This window comes from Capsicum annuum, chromosome 5 (assembly GCF_002878395.1).
Source record: "Capsicum annuum cultivar UCD-10X-F1 chromosome 5, UCD10Xv1.1, whole genome shotgun sequence".
Taxonomy (NCBI): Eukaryota; Viridiplantae; Streptophyta; class Magnoliopsida; order Solanales; family Solanaceae; genus Capsicum; species Capsicum annuum.
This window is the reverse complement of record NC_061115.1, coordinates 76,975,992-76,998,039: the sequence shown is the minus strand read 5'-3', so window position 1 is coordinate 76,998,039 and position 22,048 is coordinate 76,975,992. Positions and strand designations below refer to the sequence as shown.

Here is a 22,048-nt window from a genome sequence, read left to right as displayed (position 1 = left end):
AACCAACACTGGTTAGCATACGATAGGACCATACGATTCATACCCGAACATACAACTCATACCTATGAATTGTATTGGGTCCAGAGACCAGAAATTAAGGAAATTTTCTAAGGTCCAGAAAAAAGGTTTTTTAGTCTCCCTCACTAGGAACATTTTCCCCCGAATAACAGGCAAGGTAGGTGTAATTACAAACACGAGTCATTTCCATTATAAAATATATTACCAATCTTTGATAAAGTTTAAAACTAAAGAGGCAAATATATTAATCTTTCATTTACCAAACTCAAAAAATAAAGACGTGTTAAGGAAACATACCTTTCAAATGTATCACAAGTGAAGAAAACAAATGTGGATACTTGGACTTTATGTCCTCCTCTGCTTTACATGTAGCTTCTTCCACTATATGGTTCAATCATAGAACCTTTACCAAAACCACATCCTTGTTTCATAATCGACAAACCTGCCTATCTAAGATCTCAACTAGGACCTCTTCATAGGATAGAAAGTCCGAGATACCCAACCCCTCCTAGGAACAATCGAAGAAAGATCACCAAAACACTTCCTCAACATTCAGACATGAAATATTGGATGAATGTAGTTCAAACATAAATGCAACTCTAATTCATAAGAAACATTTCCAACCGTCTGCAAAACCATATAAGGACCAATATATTTGGGACTGAGCTTCCATTTTTTACCAAATCGCATTACTGCCTTCATGGGAGATACTTTGAGGAACACCTTATCCCAATCCTTGAACGCCAAGTCTATATGTCTTATATCTGCATAAGACTTTTAGGGACTTTAGGTGGCCTTAAGCATATCTTGAATCACCTTCACCTTTTCCATAGCCTGATAGACTAAATCTAAATTGACCATTTCTGCCTCCCCAAGCTCAATCAAGCCAATAAGAGATCTACTCCCCGTACCATACAATACTTCAAAAGGGACATATAATTACTAAAATGATAGCTATTTTTGTAATAAAACTCTACCAAAGGTAGATGCTCAACCCAACTTCCACTATAATCAATCATACATACCCAAAGCATATTCTCTAATATCTGAAGAGTTCTTTCCGCTTTCCTATCCATCTGAGGATCAAAATTAGTACTCAGACTCACCTTAGTACCTAATCTCTTCTAAAAAGACCACCAGAAATGAGATGAAAATTGTGTACCATGATCAGAGATAATAAAAATAGGTACCCCATGCAGCTTCACAATCTCCTAAAGATATAACTTTACATAATCCTAAACCGAATAGGTAGTCCCTACTAAAAAATTCAGAAGACTTTGTCACCCTATCAACGATTACCCAAATCAAATCATATTAATTCTAAGACCCATGAAGCCCTGTAATGAAATCCATATTGATTACCTCCTATTTCAGTTAAGGAAAAACAACCTCTTAATATAATCTACCAGGTCTCATATGCTCAACTTTAACTTGTTGACACACCAAGCAGTTGGCCACAAAATCAGCAAAGTCTCTTTTCACACCATTCCACCAATACATCTCTTTGATATCATGATACATCTTTGTTAAGATGTGATGTACAACGTAGTGCGATTCATGCACCTCAACCAAGATACTTTCCTGGATACCATCGACATCAGGAATGCACAACCTAACCTTGGTACCATAAAGTACCATCACCATTAATTTCAAATACCATTACCTTCTTCATACCCATACATGAGCCAAAGTCCACATATGACCGAACCACGTCTTAGACGATCACACCACCATCCTCAAAGTCCAAAAGACGAACTCCAAGATTTGCCAAATGGTGAATATCGTTCACTAATTCTCACTCTCCTTCCTATACATAAGCCAAACTCCCCATGGATAACCTAGTAAGAGCATCAACAATCATGTTAGCCTAACTTGTGTGATAGAGAAGACTCATGTCAAAGTCTTTAAGAAGATCCAACCATCTCCTTTGCCTTAAATTTAGCTTCTTCTGAGTGAACAAATGTTGTAAACTCTTATGATCAGAAAAGATGTTTACGCGCACACCATATAGTTAATGCCTCATAATTTTCAAAGAAAAATCCACCACCAACAGCTCCAAATCAAGAGTAGGATAATTTTACTAATGCACCTTCAAATACCTAGAAGCATAGACAATCACCTTCCCGTGTTGCATCAAAACAAAACCAAGTCCTACCCTAGATGCATCACAATAAACCACAAACCCCTCACTGCCCTCAAATTCAAGACCAGAGTCAAAGTTAGCTGATCTTTCAACTTCTCAAAACTCCTCTCACAATCATTCAACCAAGAAAACTTCATACTTTTCTGTGTCAAATTGGTTAAAGGAGTCGCTATTATTGAAAAATACTTGATAAACCACCGATAATACCTAGCCAAACCTAAGAAGCTATAAATGTCTATTCGAGTCATAGATCTAGGCCACCTTCTAACCACAACTATCTATTACGAATCAACATGATACCCTTGCTAAAATTAATATGACTAAGAAAAGGCTCAACGTTCAACCAAAATTCACTCTTGGAAAACTTGACATATAACTGTTGTTCTTTCAAGGTCTATAATACCACACAGAGGTGATTAGCATGATCAAAATTACTATTGGAGTAAATCAGAATGCCATCAATAAACACACTGGCGAATAAATCCAAGAACTACCTGAAAACTTTTTTCATCAAGTACGTAAATGCCACAGTGTAGTAGTCAAACAAAATTATATCACTAAGATCATCTGACATAAAATCAATACCAAACTTTATTTCCTTATTTAGAAGAACACTACAAAGATCATCTGAAAAAGACCTCAGGAAACTTATTTACCACCGAAACTGACTATAAAGTAGGACCTTCTGAGTTAGAATCTCTAACCTAGACTAAGTGATAAAGATAACCTTCAGAGATTAACCTTAAAGCACTATGATAAGAAATAAACCTCCCCCTAGGAGATAGGGAACCGCCTACCCACTTTATAATCAGCTCACTAGGGAACCTAAAGACAACCTTATGGGTTGACAATCTAAGGATGCATAGAAATAGTGTAACCAATCCATCCCAGACTAATGAAAAATCCACCATATATAGTTCAAACAAATCCACCATAGTCTACCTACTACTAATAAATACCACACCCCATATAGACCCTTTCAGTAATAACCAAGTCACCAACCATAGTACAAATAGGAAAGGGATCTAAAACAACCTCAGGATCAATACCAATACATAAAGCCAAAAATAGGGACACATAAGAGAGAGTGGACCTAATATTAAATAGAAAATACACGTTACCATAAAAGAGTTGTAAAGTACTAGTACTGATTGAGATGAAAAAACATACAACCTATTTTGGCCAGTGTTGGTACCAAAAATAGGGCAGACACAAAAGTTGCACCACTGGGTGTAGAGCAGAAGACAAAGCAATCGGAGCTTTGACTGTTCCCAAAGCACCCCTACAAACCAAAATATTCATGATCATATGGACTAGCTAGCCATATTCAAAAAACTTGTACCTTCCTTCATAATAACCCCGATAAAGATTACTACAAAACCTGAAAAGAGTGCATGAAGAAACTAACTGACCCCCATGCAGCTGAGATTAAGCACCTTATGCCCAGTAAGTAACACTACCTTACTGGCGCGTATCACCTGACTTCCTTAGGTAAGGAGCGCTAGATGATGAGAAGAAAGCAGAACTCCCCCACTTTTTCTTCAGCCAATTACCTCCATACCGATAATCCTGCAACTGAGCACCTCCCTGGTATAAAAAGATCCTTCTCTTACCTTATTTATTTCCAAACTCCACATTTTTCTCTGCTCATCCTCCACCAGCTAAATGTTGACAACTAACCTCAAAATATTCATATCCTTGTTCATTAAGGAAGACTTTCTTTCAAAGATCAAATCCTGAGATATCCCAAATATGAACTTTCTCATCCTCACTCTCATGTCAGCAACTGAATCAGAGCATACCTTGGTAACTGGTGAACTTTTATGGAATATTACTTGATAGATATTATCCCTTACTTAAGATTAACAAACTACTCCATCTTTGCTTCTCTTAGCTCTTGAGAAAAGAAATAATCCTAAAAAGTATCCCATAAGGATATCTCATCTACATCATCTCTATCTCTATCCCACTCTTTTTACCATTGGAACACAACATCCTTGAGCTGATAAATTGCAATGTTTATACTTTCCATATTAGTAACCTGCATCACCCTGAATATGTTCTTCATTTTATCCAAGAAATCTTGAGGATCCTTCTTTACCATTACACTAGTAAAATTGAGAGGATTGAGATTTATAAACTGACTAACCCTGATGGCCTTAGTAGACAACCCACCAAACGCATCCCGCTTAGCCTAAGCACCATCCAATTAAGTAATACCATGAATAGACCAGTGACATTCAGCATTAGTCACCTCACCCTAAAGCGGACGATTAGCAATTGGAGTAACTCTAGAAATATCAGGGATGGGACCCTAAGGCCGAAGATAAACTACAGACGTAGGATGTACCCCATCAACATTATCACCAGATGGGATGGAAGAGCTTCCTTGTGTTTTAGATCGTCGATGCATGATCAAAAAAGAATAAAACTAAAAATTAGAGAAGAATTACAAGATATGGACTCCAAGCTTGAAAATAGAATAATAGCCTCTATCTTATGAGTGTGGCACACCACACACCCTTTAAAGATACTCTAAAAGATACGACTTTGTGGACTAGAAATTGACCATGAACCTAAAGCTCTAATACCAATTTGACATGACCCAACCTACGGCCTTATCACAATGCATATCCCAATTTCTGCTGAGATTCGAGACCACCCCCATTACCTACCCTAACCTTCATCTACCTACCTTGAGTTGGATAAATTTCAAACTTATAACAAGATATCATAACTAGACAAGGACTCACTTTGGGATAGGTCTATACTTGACATGCCCTACCAAGTCATCCCATCTGCAAAACCATACAAACTAAACCACCAAGCCAAACAGATACCATAGATCCAATTATAACTAAATAAGTTCCATTAATGATTAAATATATAATCCCAAAATAAAAGAGGTTGGAACAACCAACAATATCATCAACCGATATCAACCACTATACCAATAATAATACTAAGCCTAACACAACTATCGACCCTACGTATTGCAACCCATAGCAGTACCACAACGCCTCTAACCAAAAAAATACATAAATCCAATTGGAACATGCCCCAAACATTAGCAAGAACTAATATCCATAAGTAAGTCAAAGTATGAAATAACATCAATGAAATAGAACCTTCCGAATAGATGGATGCTCACCATTTCAATACAAATACTAACCCCAAAGTTTGAATCATAAAGTAGGAGGAGTGGAAAGGTCTATTTTTGCATTGTGTGGAGATACAATGCTCAAAGATAGGTTAGACAGTGAACGCTAGTGTAAACTCAGGATAATAATAAAATAATACTAGTTATAAAACCAAGTAAAAATCATCCCTATGAATATAACCATATATATATATATAAACATGCTGGGAAATCAAATCGGATCTTGCATGCCATTAAAACCTTTACCTAGGCTAGGTAGCTTTGCTTTCCTAAACCACCCACGAGCTATATAGTTTAAGCTCTTCCTACTAAAAGACCCCCAGTGCGTGAACCCATACGGCTAGGGAAGAAAACCTGGGATGACTAGTACACCCCCTAAAATATATAGTGTTACATCATGCACACAGTCACTAGGACCAAACCTCACATCGATAAATATAAGTTTACAGGTTAGATCCCCCCGAGACCTCCACCTTCTATGACTTTGCTACATATCCATGCTTTAATCCCAATTAAAACCATTTTTCCACTAAAACCATTATTCCATTATTATTAACCAAGGTTATTAGTAACGGTATCATCATACCAAAATTAACTTTAAAGTATTATCCTTAGCCAATCCTTAGGGGATTTCCATGTATCCCAAATGATTTTAAATTAACTGAAACCATGGCCACCAAGGTATTTTCAATCCATTCAAAACCATTTAAACTATTCATATTATTTAAGGTTCCATTACAAAGTTTAAATCACGCATAAGTTCCATTGAAAAACAAATATTATAGTTAAAATATTGTTATGGGCATTTTTTCAAATATATTGGTGGAATAGTGTATCCAAAAACAAAGTACATTACCAAAGAACCATTCCTAGGAAACTAATTATACAAAACAACCATTAATACGTATAAAATCATAAATAAACATATGGGAAAACTATAACCACACATTTATAACAAAAAGCCCCAAAATCCTTTTTTAAAACCCAAAATAATACAATATTCAAAATATGAAAACATTGTATTAAACCATGTCATTAGTTGGAAATAACAATAAGGGAAGAGAACATACCTTAAACAAAGATGATGATGGAGATAAATCACCAAGACCAGCCCTAATTTACTCCTTAAATTGAAACCCTATCTTTCTTTGACAAAGAACTCTAGAGAGGATTTAAGAGTGTTTTCCAAGTGTTGAAGGATAGAATAATAGGGAAAATAACCTCCAAAGATAAATATAAGTTGTGAGACATTATTTGGGTAAGTTGGGAAATCTCTAGAATGCTCGCACTTAAGTTGAACAAAATCCCATCACAGATATACGACTGACCCTCATAAGTCGTATCTTCACTGTATGAGTGGTACCCACCATTCTTACCTTTGGCCTCCCCTTGGACCCAACACTATCCAAGGTATGAAAATCCTAAACCAAAGTCATATTTAAGTGTACGACTAGAACTCTTAAATGGTACCCCTAGCAGAATTGAATCCAAAAGGTTTGAACACTGACCATCATACGAGTCCTAGGTTTTGACTCATACCCTAACTTACGAATCATGGTGAGCCACTTGTACTCAAATCCAATATAAGCTACAAAGTCTAAGGTTAATCTAAGGTAAACCTAAACCAAACAATTTGTATCTAACCATAAGTGGTGTACCATTTATAGGACCTTTTCTTCAGTTGTAGGGTTTGGTGGCCCAACATTGATATGGCTTTGCCAAAAAGCCTCATCTCTAATGGATTAGCTCGCGAGCCATCTCTCTCAAAGTACGGTTCTAATATTCGCCATGCTCTTTGTACATGTTATATTTCCCTTCTCTATTCCTATGTAATGGGTGAGTCCCATGCTTCAGTTTATGGATCACAGTGTTACACACTAATCCCTATAGGTGCCCATAGCAGGCTGATTACCCTACCTAAACAAATCATCATACCAGTCCCTAGGCCCTATTATTGGAAATTCTCAACTTAAAAACCATAGATGGAGCTTCTTCCTTATACGACTCCTCTAGGGATGGAGGTAGGCCCACCCCAGGCTTATGCAATTCAAGTTTTTGTGCATGACCTCATAAGAAAAGAATGAAAAAAATAATGTTTCCTTTCCTTAGAGTCAAGTGGCTGAACGCCCCTACATTAAGATTAAAAATGAAAACTTGTTATCAAAACAAAAAAGAATGCAACCAATTAGAAAAAAAAATATGGAAATAGTGAATCAAGATCTAGATGGATCCTTATCTTTATGTTTATCCACGAAGATACCTATCTATATTAAGAGAGATCTATCTATGAATCGTCCAAGACTATCCTTTATCTGGATAGATATATCCCTATGAATAACTACATCGATTTTTATATATTTTAGTTATGACCCTTTCTGCTACAAAGAAGATGGTTTGGATCTTTCAATCTTAAGTTGTGAAGTATGTGACCTATGTTAGGTCCTTAAGATACCACAACTTTTGGTGTTCTATGATTCACCTCTGAATAATGAGTAGGTAATTTGATCTTTTTTATTTTGATCTTTTAGTCAACTGATGGAGGGATACAGAGCAATAGGTTGAATTACTATAAAAGAAGAGTTATAAGCTATAGGACATCTTGTTTGAGTAGGAATATTTTTGTTTTTCTCGTTCTTTCTTTTCTATAAGAATAGGGATTTGAAATAATACAAATTACTCATTATTTTATTGTGCTATGTGAAAGAACTACCTAAGCATTCTTTTTTGGATCGAAACTCCATTGTTATTTCTAAGTCTTCTTCTTGCATAGAATAATTCAACCTTTGCAAAAAATGGGATTTTTGAATGAGGAGGCATCCCCTCTTTTATTTGAGTAGGCAAAATCATTCTGTTTTGGTTCTTCTCCATGGGTAATTTGAGAATTTTCCTATTATTTTCTCAACTGATATTTTTATATAGAAGGATCTGTTTATTTCTTCATCGTGGGTTCTCACATCATTTTATTTAAAAGATATTATATCACCATGGGAATGTTTGAAATAAGTAATGTTAACCATTCCATTATTCATACAAACCCTTTGAAGACTTATTGGTTGCCTTGTTAGAGGAATAGTTTCACAAAAATAGAGAAGAATCGAGCTAACATCAGATCTTGTTCTAGGATTTAATAGAAAAGGGATATATGATATTTTTTTATCTTCCTCTGTGCATCTCTGTGATGAGTAAATCTTCAAAAAGGGTCAACTTTTTTGTAGTTTGTGATTAGATGTAAATATTAAAATTTTCTCTATAATAAATCTTTCTGTTAATAGATATCTTCTTGTTCCACCATTATTGGAGAATATGGCATCATGTTATTGTAACTTCTTTTTTACAAATATTTCCTTAAAGTAGATGACAAGTTTTAAACCTTAATGCAGGCATCACTCTTTACTTGGTCCTTTCCCCTTATTTTTCCCTATAACTAGTGGTTACTCTGATGCGAAGAACCCCTTTTCCATTCATAGAGAGATTTACACCACAATATTAGTATTTCTCAGGTTAATAATCTCAATGGTCAATCGATTATTTGATATCCTTTTCCTTCTGCAATGAAATGGAAGAAAATTAATAAAACCTGTAATGGCTACAGAATAACCTCCTTTTACTTTCAAAATAATAATAATTCATTCACCAAATATTGTTCAGTTCCATCCATGCTCAATTTTTTCTAATTCTTTATGGTAAAAGAAGAAGTGGATCACCAGCCACTACATCTGTAGATCCCACAAAATCATTAAACCTGGTGATTGCTTGCTCTTTGATCGGTGATTAACTAGAAACTAGATCAATGAAGATTCTCTCCAAAACATACTTTTTGATTAGTGATCCACTAGCTAATAGATCTAGGAATCCCACCCTATTGTCAAACCTGGTGGTTCAGTTGGTTGGAACTCCCTAGGCTCGTCTAGCATATAAATTTTATGATTACCAAGTCCTGCATCCACCAAGATATTTGTTCCCTTTAGGATAAAACTTCAGATTGTAAGGCGTTTCCCCTACATAAGAAAAAACTGGAATTAGATCTTTGAAATAATCAATTCCAATAGATGCTCATCATAACCTTTTTTCTGATCAAACTCATAATAACCTTTTTTTATCTTCTTCTTTGTATTCTAGTATGCAGAAGCATCCAATAGTGCCTTGCTAGTTTATAATTCGAACACAAAATGGCCAAAGAATCAATTAGTAATATGCCTTCTATTTCCAAAAGACCTTATCTTCACCTCTTGTTAAAGAGAACCTCTATTTCGAGTTAGACAAACTGAATGAATCAATTCGACCATTCAAGTTGGATAGCATTTATCTATGGTAGGATTTGACCTACATGAACTTCCTTCTTCACTTATGATATTTCTATCAAGTTATAAAAAGAAGTGACTACCTTACTTAAGTAATTTTCAAATGGATATTTGAAGGAAAAGATCTTTTTTATGGTTGGCACCTCCTGGAGACCTAATTGGAAAGAGTATTGGTGAATGTTCTTCCAATGGAAGCTCTATATCGATATTATATAGCTTCCAAAAAGAATGACTCTTTGTACAAAGAGTGAGATGCAAGAAAAAGTCAGTCTGTGTTCAAGCATTTTGCTAGAACTTCCTCAATTAACTCAAGTAATTAAATTTCTCAAATAAGTAAGGAATTAGGGCTACTGATATTTTTGAAAACTTCTTCTCAGATCCAAAGTTAAATTGATTTCTCTCTTTTGTTGTGGGGGAATTAGTAAAACGCCTAAGCAGCCCCTCTTCTCTTTTATCTTTTTTTTTTAAAGTTGTCTGTGATCAGAACTTATTTCTCTTTGAATGACTCGTCCTTTTGAATAAGTTAAATAAATAGCCAAAGGTAAGGAAATGAACAAAAACAAACCAGGAACGAGAATATTAGAGTCAACATTCCAATGATAGATGGGATTAAAGGAAAAGACTAGGCCGCTGTTTAGAAAGATAGCAACCATTGAACTAGGAAATTAGCAATCCATCTACCATCCATCAAGAGCGAAGGTTTTGGCATTAGGTAGTTCCTTGAACCGAGGCATATAGTCCTAAAAGTGGATCCAACTGGAATGATTTCACTCTTTATAAAGGACCATGAAGGACAAAAAGCAAGAGTGCCTCGTATTTTATGTTTACTACCAGTTCTTCCTGCCAAATATTGACCCATCCCTTAAGTAGATGTAAGCTAATGAGTTTGGATATTAATGAACTCTATAGAAGAGTTATCTCTAAGAACAAGACTCTTATCGATCTATTAACAACAAGTAGATCTGCACCAAGGGAATTAGTAATGTGTCAAGAGAAATCGGTGCAAGAAATAGTGGATACAATTCTTGATAATGAAATCTGCAGAAAACCAATGAGTCTATAAGTCTTATGTCAGATCTTATTAAAGGTTATAAGAGGTGAGATCTTCCAAAAGAAAAGTTCATAAGAAAAGCAAAAAATCTCTTTTATCATCAAACTGACTCTCACATAGTTTAATCCTTCTTTGATCACTATAGAGAGAACTTGGAATCTAATGAATTCAGATAATGAAATGAAGAGTCACTAGTCCCACTAACGTGATAATTGGGTTATGTTGGGATATTATCTAGTCACATCTAGGAAAACTTTAACGTATACATCATAACACCAAAATAGATTGTATAAAGAGGTTGTTTTTCAATTTTAGATCACCTCAAAAAAATATGTGGAGTTCTCCCCTTAAAGGATAGTTAAGTGTTGCAATAGGGGGTTGCTTAGAGAACAAGACGCAGTCTCCTTTCCATCATAGAAGGATTGACATCTATCCAAAACTAGAAGAGAACCTTACTCTATAAAGGTGCTAATACTATACTAATATAATATAATGAAAAAGTAAAAGTTTTTCTTTTGTTCAACAAATCTAACAAATCTATACTACTAATGATAATCATACTAGTTCTTCTAGAGTGAAATTCCATAGTGAAGTGAGATATATCAAGGAATGAACTTAGCCTTTAACTAGAAATGAGGTACTTTAGGTAGTCGACTGCCCATTTGCTTCTACTTACTTACATTATGAAAACCCTTCAATGAAATAATGAAATGATGAGAAGGGATTTTCTCATCCTATGAGACCTGCAAGCTCACAAGTCGTTAATAACTCAAAGGATTTTATGGACCAGAATGAAACAATGAAAGACAAAGACTAGTATTTATCATATTGCTACGAGATAATGGGGTTGTCTCTGTTACAATCGTTTATAGTCCTTATCTTGAAAGTTTAGTAAGGAAAATCCTCAATAGAGAGTAAGTTTTTCTTTTAATGTTTTAACTATAGTGACCTTTCAAAAAGACTTTTATCTCCTTAAAGGGATGGCTCACGCTCCTTTAAAGGTGTCCCTGTTGTACTCTAAGTATGCCATTTGATTAACTAGCGTATTAGAGAGAGTTTGGCATTTCATTACTCATTATTATATTAGTTAGTCATCTTACTATTGTTGAATAAGATCTTAGGTAGCTGTGTGGGAAAGCTAGTAGAGGAGAACCCACCACATTTTGTTACCCTTTAGTGAAAAGAATCATTGCTCCCTAGTGAAAGACTCATTTGTACCTTTTAGTGCTGAGATTGCCTTCCCATCCATTTAACTTTAATATTCTGTACCTAATTTATTTGTTCACATATCAACTAAAAAACCAATTAGTTATAGCAGCACCTATAACTGAAAAACTAGCCCCAAAAAATATTCAAAAGCAGAGGTCTAGGGCATGTTTCGAAAAGGGATAAAAGATAATGTAGATAAAGAATTAGTTAGATGCACCTATTTATGTTGATATTGACTTGATGTGATGCTATATTCTTTCTCCTATAAACCATAGGAAATATCCGCAGCAAATATCTTCAAAAATGTTAGATGGAGTTTGGGCCATTTGTCAGAAAGTACCTAGTTTAGTGATGCCTATTGCCTTGTTTTATTCAAATGTTATTGGTAGAATGACTTCAATCTAGTCTTGAGTCATAGAACCAATCATCAAGATTAACATACACCTTTTGTAGAACTTATGTTCCTCATCTCATTAAGTAGAATCAGGATAAGCGATCTACTATAAAGATACAAAGGGAAGATACAAATAGAGAAGAGAGAGTCTTTCATCCTATGTGGAACATAGAATTCATTCTCAACACAACTAAATAGGTGAGCGAATGATCTCCTTAGTTATTAGTATCCAAACACACTTTATTATGATTTTACATTTTTTATACATAGTAAAAAAGAGGTCATCAGGTCAACTCACTTAAAAAAAATTAATATTCAATTACTGTTCCATAAGACCTATTCACTCCTAGATAATACAAGGAATGAATCTTAGAAGGGTCCCATCAGCCCCATCTTTGAAAAAGGAAGAAATATATGTCGCTTTCTTGCAGCTTTTAAAAGGATTTTTCCTTCTTTCTCAACCTACCTCTCAATACCCTTTACCCCTTTGAAAAAAGTCAGAGGCACTGCTAGACTAATAAATATAATAGATAGAAAGAATGGGTTTTATTAATACATGATTTGAACAAGTAACATTAACTTCAAACCATTCATCCCATCTCTTTGTTGTGAAGCTCATTCCCCGATCCCTACATCAAATCAATCAGTTGTATGCTTTTAGAGTCGACAGACTACACTAAGACAAGTGAGGTAATGATGTCTCCTTCATCTTCAGATGAAAGTAGGATCTAAAATATAGTAAGATTGCTGAAAAGAAACATAAAACTAAGAGAAGGAAGCAGTAGACAACTCGATGAATCTGAAGCAATAGATCTATAAGACTTGATCCTTCTTTCTTGTTTCTCAGTTTAAAGATAGGAGAGGAAAGGAGAAGTGAATAATTTTTGATCATTTTATTGATGAGATTTTTAATGAAAGATGAGATGGGATAAGTGTTAAGAGTAAACTATTGCCGTTCTTTTATTATTTCTTAGAATAATGGCTTGATATACTCCTAAAATAGCGATTCTCACTCTACTGAATCAAAAAATAACTCCCACATTTAGATCAGATAAGTTTGATACAGATAACAAAAAATAAAAATTGAAGAGCAGGTGTTTTTCCTTAGTGGAAGCCCTCCAAAACCAAAGGAAAATGCCTAGATTATTTGGAAAAAAGATGCGTCAACCACACATCCTAATTGGTAAGGTTATTCCAACTATAGTTCCTTCCCTACTTTTAGTTTGTGATAAAGGCAACATTTTAAAGAGTAAAAAGAACATGCGGTTAACTAAATGGATCATAGGTTGCTACTCTATAGTCTAAGTTCCTTGGTTCTCCCTTCATGGCTTGGTTTCAGTCTCTACGATCTCAGCAATAACTTTTTGGGATAGGCCACCAAATTGAGGCAATTCCTAATGTTGGAATTTATCAATGGTAGCCACTTATTCTTTAGTCTTAGAATCTGCCTCTTCGTCGTTTGTGGCCTGGGAGGCTTGGTTCTACAAAGACTGTCGGCATGGTGTTTTGTACATAATGGGATTGGAAAATTGATTAGAAATTTTCCTTGCTTGGTTTCCTTGATTGATTAAATTAGCTTTCCCATTGGACAACTACTATGAATAAATGGATTGCGTCTATTGAACCTAGACTTAATAAATATCCTATAGAAAATCTAGCTATTGCAAGTGTGCTTGAGTTTGAGTTCACTCTCTTCTTGTTATAGTAAGTGTTATAATTAAATCAGATCTTAATGCAAAAGAATAAGAATGCCTTGTGTAAGCATAACTACAGTTGATTAAATATCCATCATAGTTGAATAACAAGAAAGAATGATAGTAGCATAGGCTAGAGTAAGTGTGCCACATGGTTATCCAAATTTACAGGTGTCCTTGCTTTCCTTAATAGTCCAAGAGGAATAAAACTCCCTTGAGATAGGAAAAATAAAGAGTGAGGTAGATGAAAACTTAGAAAGATTACCCTTTCAAGGATAGAAGTGTTATAAATAAAAGTAGGTAGAAGGAGGCGCAAACTATCTATCTTTACCCGAATCAATTTGACTCAATGCTTGCACTTGGATCTTTCTTCGCAGCTTTGTTATAAGATTTTAGTAGATTCTTGTTATTATGTCTCGAGATCCTAAGCTACTATTTTCTTTTCCATACCCATATATTTTAGTTTGCACGCCCAAAGCCATAGCCTTTCAAGTAGAGCATCTTTTTAAGTCAGTTTTGTCTCGCCTACTCGTTAGTTAGTGCCTCGGTCCCTGCCTTTCTTTTTCAACAATCTCAGCTGAATGATTTATTCTACATTAAAAGAGATATATGAAGTTAATTCTCTTCCTCTGTGGATCTCTATGATAGGTAAATCTCTATAAAAAATGGACAACTTTCATGTAGCTTTTGATTAGATGTAACTGGTAAGATTTTCTCTAGAATAAATCTTTCTCTTAGTAGATCTATTCTTATTCATTAATATTCAAAGAATATGGTGTTGTTTTATTGTATGTTCTGTATTCAAAACATTTCTATAAAGTAGATGACAAGTTTTAAATCTTAATGCAGGCATAACTCTTTCCTTTGTCCTTCCCTCTATTTTTTCCCTATCACTAGTGGTTGCACCCAATCTGAAGTATCACTTTTATATTAATAGAGAGATCCACACTACACTATTAGTCTTTTTGGGGTTAATGCTCTCAATGGTGAATCAATTATTCTATATCCTTTCCTTATATAAAGGAATGGAACATAAGTAATGAAACCTTTAATGGCGACTGAATAACCTCCTTTTACTTTCTCAATAATAAAGCCTATTACATTTGTATATATTTACCAAATCTTGTTGATTTCCATCCAAGCTCGGTTTTATCATAATATTCATGTAAGAAGAAGAAGGAGTTCACCCGCCGCTATATCTGTAGAACCCCCTAAATCATTAAACTTGGCGACTGCTATCTCTTTGATCAGTGATTCACTGGCCACTAGATCGATGAAGAATCTCTCCAAAATATGCTCTTTGATTAGTGATTCAATAGCCTTTAGATGAAAGAATCCCATCCTATTATAATACCTGCTAGCTCAATTATTTGCAGCTCCTGTAGGATCATCTTGCATTCAAATTTAGGGAGTCCCAAATCCTACGTGCACTAAGAAAATTTCTACCCTTAAGTATAAACCTTTAGATTGCATGGTGTTTCCCCTGTATAAGAAAAAATTAGAATTAGATCTTGGAAATAATCTACTTAAACAGATGCTTATTATAACCTTTCCTCTGATCAAGCTTATCATAACTTTTTTTTATCTTCTTCTTCATGTTCTATTGAACAGAAGCATTAAGCAACGCCTTTCCAATTTAGAATTTGAACACAAAATGACTAAATAATCAATTAGTAATATACCTTTTATTGCCAGAAGACCTTATCTTCTTCTCTTTGCAAAGAGAGCCTCCATTTCTAGTTCAAAAAAGTGAAAGAATCAATTTGATAATTCAAGTTGGATAGCATTTATATATACTAGGATTTCACCGATATGAACTTCTTTCTTCTCTTATGATATTTCTATCAAGCTAAAAAAAAAAGACTACCTTACTTAAAGTTATGATTTTCTACAAGTTATTGTTATTTTAACCATGAATCCCTATGAATTTTGATTATATACCATGTTTAAATGTAATTATTATTGTTAGTAATCCCCACACTTTTGAATGGTGTTGTTCGCTGAGTTAAACCTTAATTGGTGATCTTAGTACTGAAATCATGATATTACTACAAGTCTTAAGACTATTCCCATTTTTATCCTAAACCATGAATTAAAAGTGTTTGATAAAATACCTACAAGAATGAGTTTTTAACGAATTCTTAAATATCATGCTATTAAAGTTAGCATGATCTTGTAATTATTTCTATCGAGTCCTAGGGGTTATATACTAGAAATTTTGTTGTTTTACTTTGTTGTCTATAGTTATAGAAAGGTCTCAGTCATATCATGAGCAGTACTATATGGTCAGTTAGTATGGCCAGTGGGAGTTCAGTCAAGTTTATCCCAGTTTAGTGATTACCATCGGTTTAGTTAGGAGTAGGATTCAGCACCGAGCGAACCCAGGTATGGGGGCATTCTTTCCATCTTAGGGTATGACCTTTAGCAGCAGTCCCTAAGTTATAGAACTACATAGCCAGTGTAGTTTAATATGTCTTCCAGCCAGTATAGATTTGACATATATATATACATTTTATGAGTCTTCTTTCAAGATTAGGGTTGACCTAGCCTTAGTTAGTAAACCATGGCATAGTACTAACACCCTTCGAACTGGGTTGTAGGTTGTACCCCAAATTAGTCTGCATTGTTGCATGTCATTTATATGATAGCTCCTACAGTTTTTGTTTTAATATTCAATTTAGAATTCAATTCAATTTTGCTTGACTATAGTATATAGTTTATCAGTTATCAGATTTTAGTATTTCAGTTTACAAACTATTTAAGAACTTGTTTTATGCTGGGGTATGTATTCTTAGTATTTACAGTTTTTATGCATTCTTACCAAGTACTTTATGTTATACATTCGATCAGTTATTACTCGTCCACATGAACCTATGCATATCAGCCTAACCTTATTTAGCATTCTAGTACATTCAAAGTATTGACTATATACTCATTTCTTATGCTATGAGTTTCTATATCCTAGGTTCGAATGCTCAAGTTCCTGACCAAACCTAGATATCCCAACGTACCTGCAACAACTGCAGTTGTGAGTCCTCATGTTTTGATGACAGTTATGTTTACTTCAGTATGTTCAGTTTTAGCAGTCAGTCAGTATTAGTTGGGTACTTGTCCCATCAACTCCACAGTCAGTTAGTAGAGGATTTTAGACACTTTTAGTTAGTTATTCAGCTATCATTTGATATTGATTGTCTTACATTATTATTTCTTGACAATGTTTAAGTATATTGTTTTAGTTTTGTTTTTTGTATTTCAAAACCATATGGCATTTTTAGCTATATTCCACACATGTTTATTGATATTTTATTCAATGCTCACAGCAGGTACTCGCATAAGTTAGCTTGTGGCCACTTGTGATCGTAAGTACCATATAGTGACTAGGATGTATTCTCGAGGCATTACAAACTTGTTATCAAAGCCTAAGGTTTTAAAGTGTCCCAGGGAGTCTCAAATCTGCATTGCATAGAGTCTTGTGCATGGGTGTGAAGTACGCCACACTTATGGGCAAGAGGTTATAAGACATTTTAAGAAGAGTTTCCCCTCTTCTAGAATTCATATCCTATGAATGTGCATGTGCTCAAGTTAAACTCTCTGCCTAATTCATCTATTCTTTCTGTTTACTGAATATGCCTTATAGGAAAACTAACAAAAAAAGAAATGGAAACCAGCCAGCACCTTCACCCGTTCAGGGCGATCCCCTTAATGAGAATGTTTCCTATGCAGATTTCAAAGTTTTCTTTACCACTCAAGATCATTCTGTAGCATCTTAAATATTTGGCTAGCTACTGTTCAGTCCTACCTAGTTTCTAATACTGTCGCAGCTAGGATTCGGGACTTCACCCGAATGAATCTTTCTTCATTTTTGGGGTCCAAGTCAGAAGTAGACTCAAAGGAATTTCTTGACATGGTAAATAAGGTGACAGACATTATAGGGGTGACTTCTAGTAAGAGTACTGAATTAGCTACTTATCAGTTGCAGGATGTAGCACACACATGGATAAAATAGCAGAAAGGGGATAGTGGCGTAGATACAGGGCTTATAGAATAGGAGAAGTTTGCTACTGCCTTCATAGATAGATTCTTCCCATTGGAGCTGAGGGAGGCTAAGGTGTTAGAGTTTTTTAATCTTAAATAGGGAAACATTAGTGTGAAGGAGTATTCTCTCAAGTTTACTCAGGTAGCCAGGTATGCTCCTCATGTATTAGTTGATACCAGGTCGAGGATGAGCAAGTTCCTGTATGGAGTATCTGATGGTATGGTCAAGGAGTGTAGGACTGCAATATTGATAAAGGGGATGGACTTGTCAAGATTGATGGTCCATTTTCAGTAGATAGAGAAGGAAAAGATTAAAGAGAAAGAGAGAGAACAAGAGGGCTAGAACAGGCAGCTTTAATTTCACTTAGCCAAAATTAGAAGCTGGAAATTATCCTCAGTTCCACTAGAAATCTTTATTCCCAGCTCCATATTCGGCCAGTGCACCTATGAAAAATTCATAAATGACAACAAGGACAAGGCACTAGGATCTAAGTCTTAAGGTAGTGTAAACAGTGCTCGTACAAATCCTCTATGCCAAAAATATGGTAGGAACCATTAGGGAATTTGTAGAGCTGGCAGCGATGCATACTTTAGGTGTGGCAATTTGGGTCATAGAATAAGAGAATGTCCATAGGTTGGTTCATAGAGTCGGCATAATTATCCCTCAGCCCAGTCTAGACACTCGTCTGTACAGGATGCCACTTCCAATGCCACTAGTGGGTAGCGCCCAAATAGTCTCCATGCATTTCAGTACTGAAAGGATCAAGAAAGTTCTCCTAAAGTGGTTATTGGTACGTTGCAAGTCTTTCATTTGCATGCTTATGCTTTACTATATCTAGTAGCTTTTCTTTCTTTTGTAACTCTTTACATAGCTGTCAGCTTTTGAGTTAAACCTGAGACCTTAACAGAACCATTCTCAGTGTCTACCCTAGTAGGTGTCACTATTGTAGCTAGGAAGGTATACAGGAACTATTCAATCATAATATCCTAGAAAGTCACTTCAGTTGATCTTGTGAAGTTAGAGATAATTGATTTTGATGTCATTCTGAGCATGGATTGGCTCCACTTATGCTATGATTAAGTTGATTAGAGAAACAGAGTTGTTCATTTTCAGTTTCCAAATGAATCAGTCCTTCAGTGGATGGGTAGTACTTCAGCATTAAAGGGTTAGCTTGTTTCGTACCTTAGAGCGAGAAAAATGATTTCTAAGGGGTATGTCTGCCATCTTGTAAGATTTAAAGACTCTAGTTCAAAGACTACAAATATCAAGTCAGTTTCAGTAGTAAGGGAATTTCCAGATGTATTCCCTTAAGATCTTCCTTGAGTTTCTCCCAAAAGAGTGATTGACTTCAGAATAAACCAACTTTGAGATACCCGCCTATCTCTATTTTGTCATATAAAATGGCTCTAGTAGAACTCAAAGAGTTTAAATAACAATTAAGAGAAATCCTAGATAAGGGATTCATTAGGCCTAGTGTTTCCCCATAAGTCACTCCAGTCCTTTTCGTATGTAAAAAATATGATTCACTTAGAATGTGCATCGATTAGCATCAGTTGAACAAAGTCACCATCAAGAATAAGTACTCACTTCCAAGAATTGATGACTTGTTTGAAAAGCTTTAGGGTGCCAGTTACTTCTCTAATATATACCTCAGATTCAGCTATCATCAACTTAGAGTAAGAGAATGTGATATTCTGAAAACAACATTAAGAACTCGATATGGTCATTTTAAGTTTATAGTCATGCCTTTTGGTTTTACCAATGCCCCATAATCTTTCATGGACTTGATAAACCGAGTATTCAAGAAGTATTTAGACATGTTCATCATAGTCTTCATAGATTATATTCTTGTCTATTCCCATAATAAAAACAATCATGCATACCATCTCAAAATTGTATTGCAGACTCTTAGAGCCCATCAGTTGTTTGCTAAACTCAGTAAGTGTGAGTTTTGGATAAGAACAGTAGCTTTTCTTGTCCATATTATTTCTGGTAATGGCATTAGATTTAACCTGCAAAAGACCGAAGCACTGAGAAAATATCCCAGACCTATTTCTCCATCAAATATCAGGAGTTTCTTTGGTTTGGCTGGCTATTACACATGGTTTGTTGAAGGGTTTTTATCTATTGCATCCCCGATGTCTAGATTGAATTAGAAAAAAGTCAAGTTTCAGTGGCCAAATTCTTATGAGAAGAGATTTCAGGAGTTGAAGACTCAACTTACCTCAGCTATAATTTTGACCTTACCGGGTCGTTTAGATGGGTTTTTTTTTACTATGATACTTCCATAGTTGGGTTGGGTTGTATTTTTATTTAAAGAGGTAAAGCCATAACTTATGCCTCTAGACAGCTTAAACCTCATGAAAAGAATTATTCCACCCATGATCTTGAGTTAGCAACTATTTTTTTCCCTAAAAATATTGAGCCATTATCTATATGGGGTGCATGTCATGTTCACGGATCACAAGAGTTTGCAGTATGTGTTTTCATTGAGAAAGTTGAATATTCATTTGAAAAGGTGGTTTGAATTTTTGAAAGATTATGATATCATGTTTTGTATCATTTGGTCAAGGCCAATGTAGTGGAAGATACCCTTAGTAGATTTTCCATGGGTGTATGGCTCTTGTTGAGGGTGATAAGAAGAAGTTGGTTCAAGAGGTTCATCAGTTAGCTAGATTAGGCGTTCGTTTGGTTGACTCAGCGGATGGTTGTGTATGGGTCTTGAATAGTTCAGAATCTTCTTTGGTTGTCGAAGAATAAGAATAGCAAGATTGGGATCCTAGTTTGTTTAAGTTGAAAAAGTCAGTCATAGATCAAAAAGTAAAGGTTTTCTCCCAAAAGGGAGATGGTGTGTTGTATTGCTAGAGTATACTATTTGAGCCTTGTGTAGATGACCTGAGCTAGCAGATTTTTGCAATAGCACATGGTGCACGTTAATTTATTTATCTAGGGGCCACTAAGATGTACCGCTATTTGTGGGAAATCTATTGGTGAAATGGGATGAAGAGAGATATTACAGAGTTTGTATCTAAGTTCTCTATTTGTCAGCAGGTGAAGGTTGAGCACCAAAATACCAGTGGTTCTGTGTAGTAGTTCAATATTTCCACTTCGACGTAAGAAGAGGTGAACATGGATTTCGTGATAGGGTTTCCTTGTTCAAGTTGCCAACAAGATTCAGTTTGCTTTATTATAGAAAAAATGACCAAATCATTCCATTTCTTGCCAGTCCATAACACTTATTCAGCCAAGGACTATGCGAAGCTCTATATTAGAGAGTTATTTAGGTTGTATGGAGTCCCGTTGTCCATCATTTCAGATAGGGGTACTCATTTTACCTCTCACTTTTGGAGAGCTTTTTAGAAGGTTCTTAGCTCCCAATTTTGTCTTAGTACAACATTTCACCCATAGATAAGTGGTCAGGCTGAGAGGACTATTCAAACCTTAGAGGACATACTGAGAGCTTATGCTATCGACTTTAAAGGTAGTTAGGATGATCACATGCCCTTGATTGATTTTGCATATAATAAAAGTTATCATTATAGTATTCAGATGGCTTCATTTGAAGCACTTTATGGGAGGAGATATAGGTCTCTCATTGGTTGGTGCAAGGTAGGTGAGAATGCGTTAATAGAGCCAAACTCGGTGTTTGATGCTTAGGAGAAGTTCAGTTGATTAAAGAGAGGCTTAAGACAGCCCAACGCCATCCAAAATCCTAAGAAGATATGAGAAGAAAAGATCTCGAGTTTGAGGTTAGAGATTTTGTATATTTAAAGATCTCTCCCATGAAGGGAGTGAAGAGGTTTGGCAAGAAGGGGAAGCTCAAGGAGTGAAGAGGTTTGGCAAGAAGGGGAAGCTCAGTCATCAGTATGTTGGCCCTTACAAAATTCTTAGCTGCTTTGGAAAGGTAGCCTATGAGTATGAGTTGCCAACAGATTTAGCATCAGGTTACCCAGTATTCCATATCTCTTTGTTGAAGAAGTGTATTAGTGACCCAGCTGTAGTTGCTCCTTTAGAAGGCGTAAATGTTCAGAATGACCTTTCT

General features: G+C 35.3%; 3 pseudogenes; all 3 read right to left on the bottom strand.

Moving 5' to 3' along the window:
- Nucleotides 1–7,321: 7,321 nt before the first annotated feature.
- Nucleotides 7,322–14,823, bottom strand: LOC124898834 (annotated as a pseudogene).
- On the bottom strand, nucleotides 8,795–9,381 carry LOC124898835 (annotated as a pseudogene).
- Nucleotides 14,824–14,895: 72 nt separating the features above from the next.
- Nucleotides 14,896–15,542, bottom strand: LOC124898512 (annotated as a pseudogene).
- Nucleotides 15,543–22,048: the final 6,506 nt, after the last annotated feature.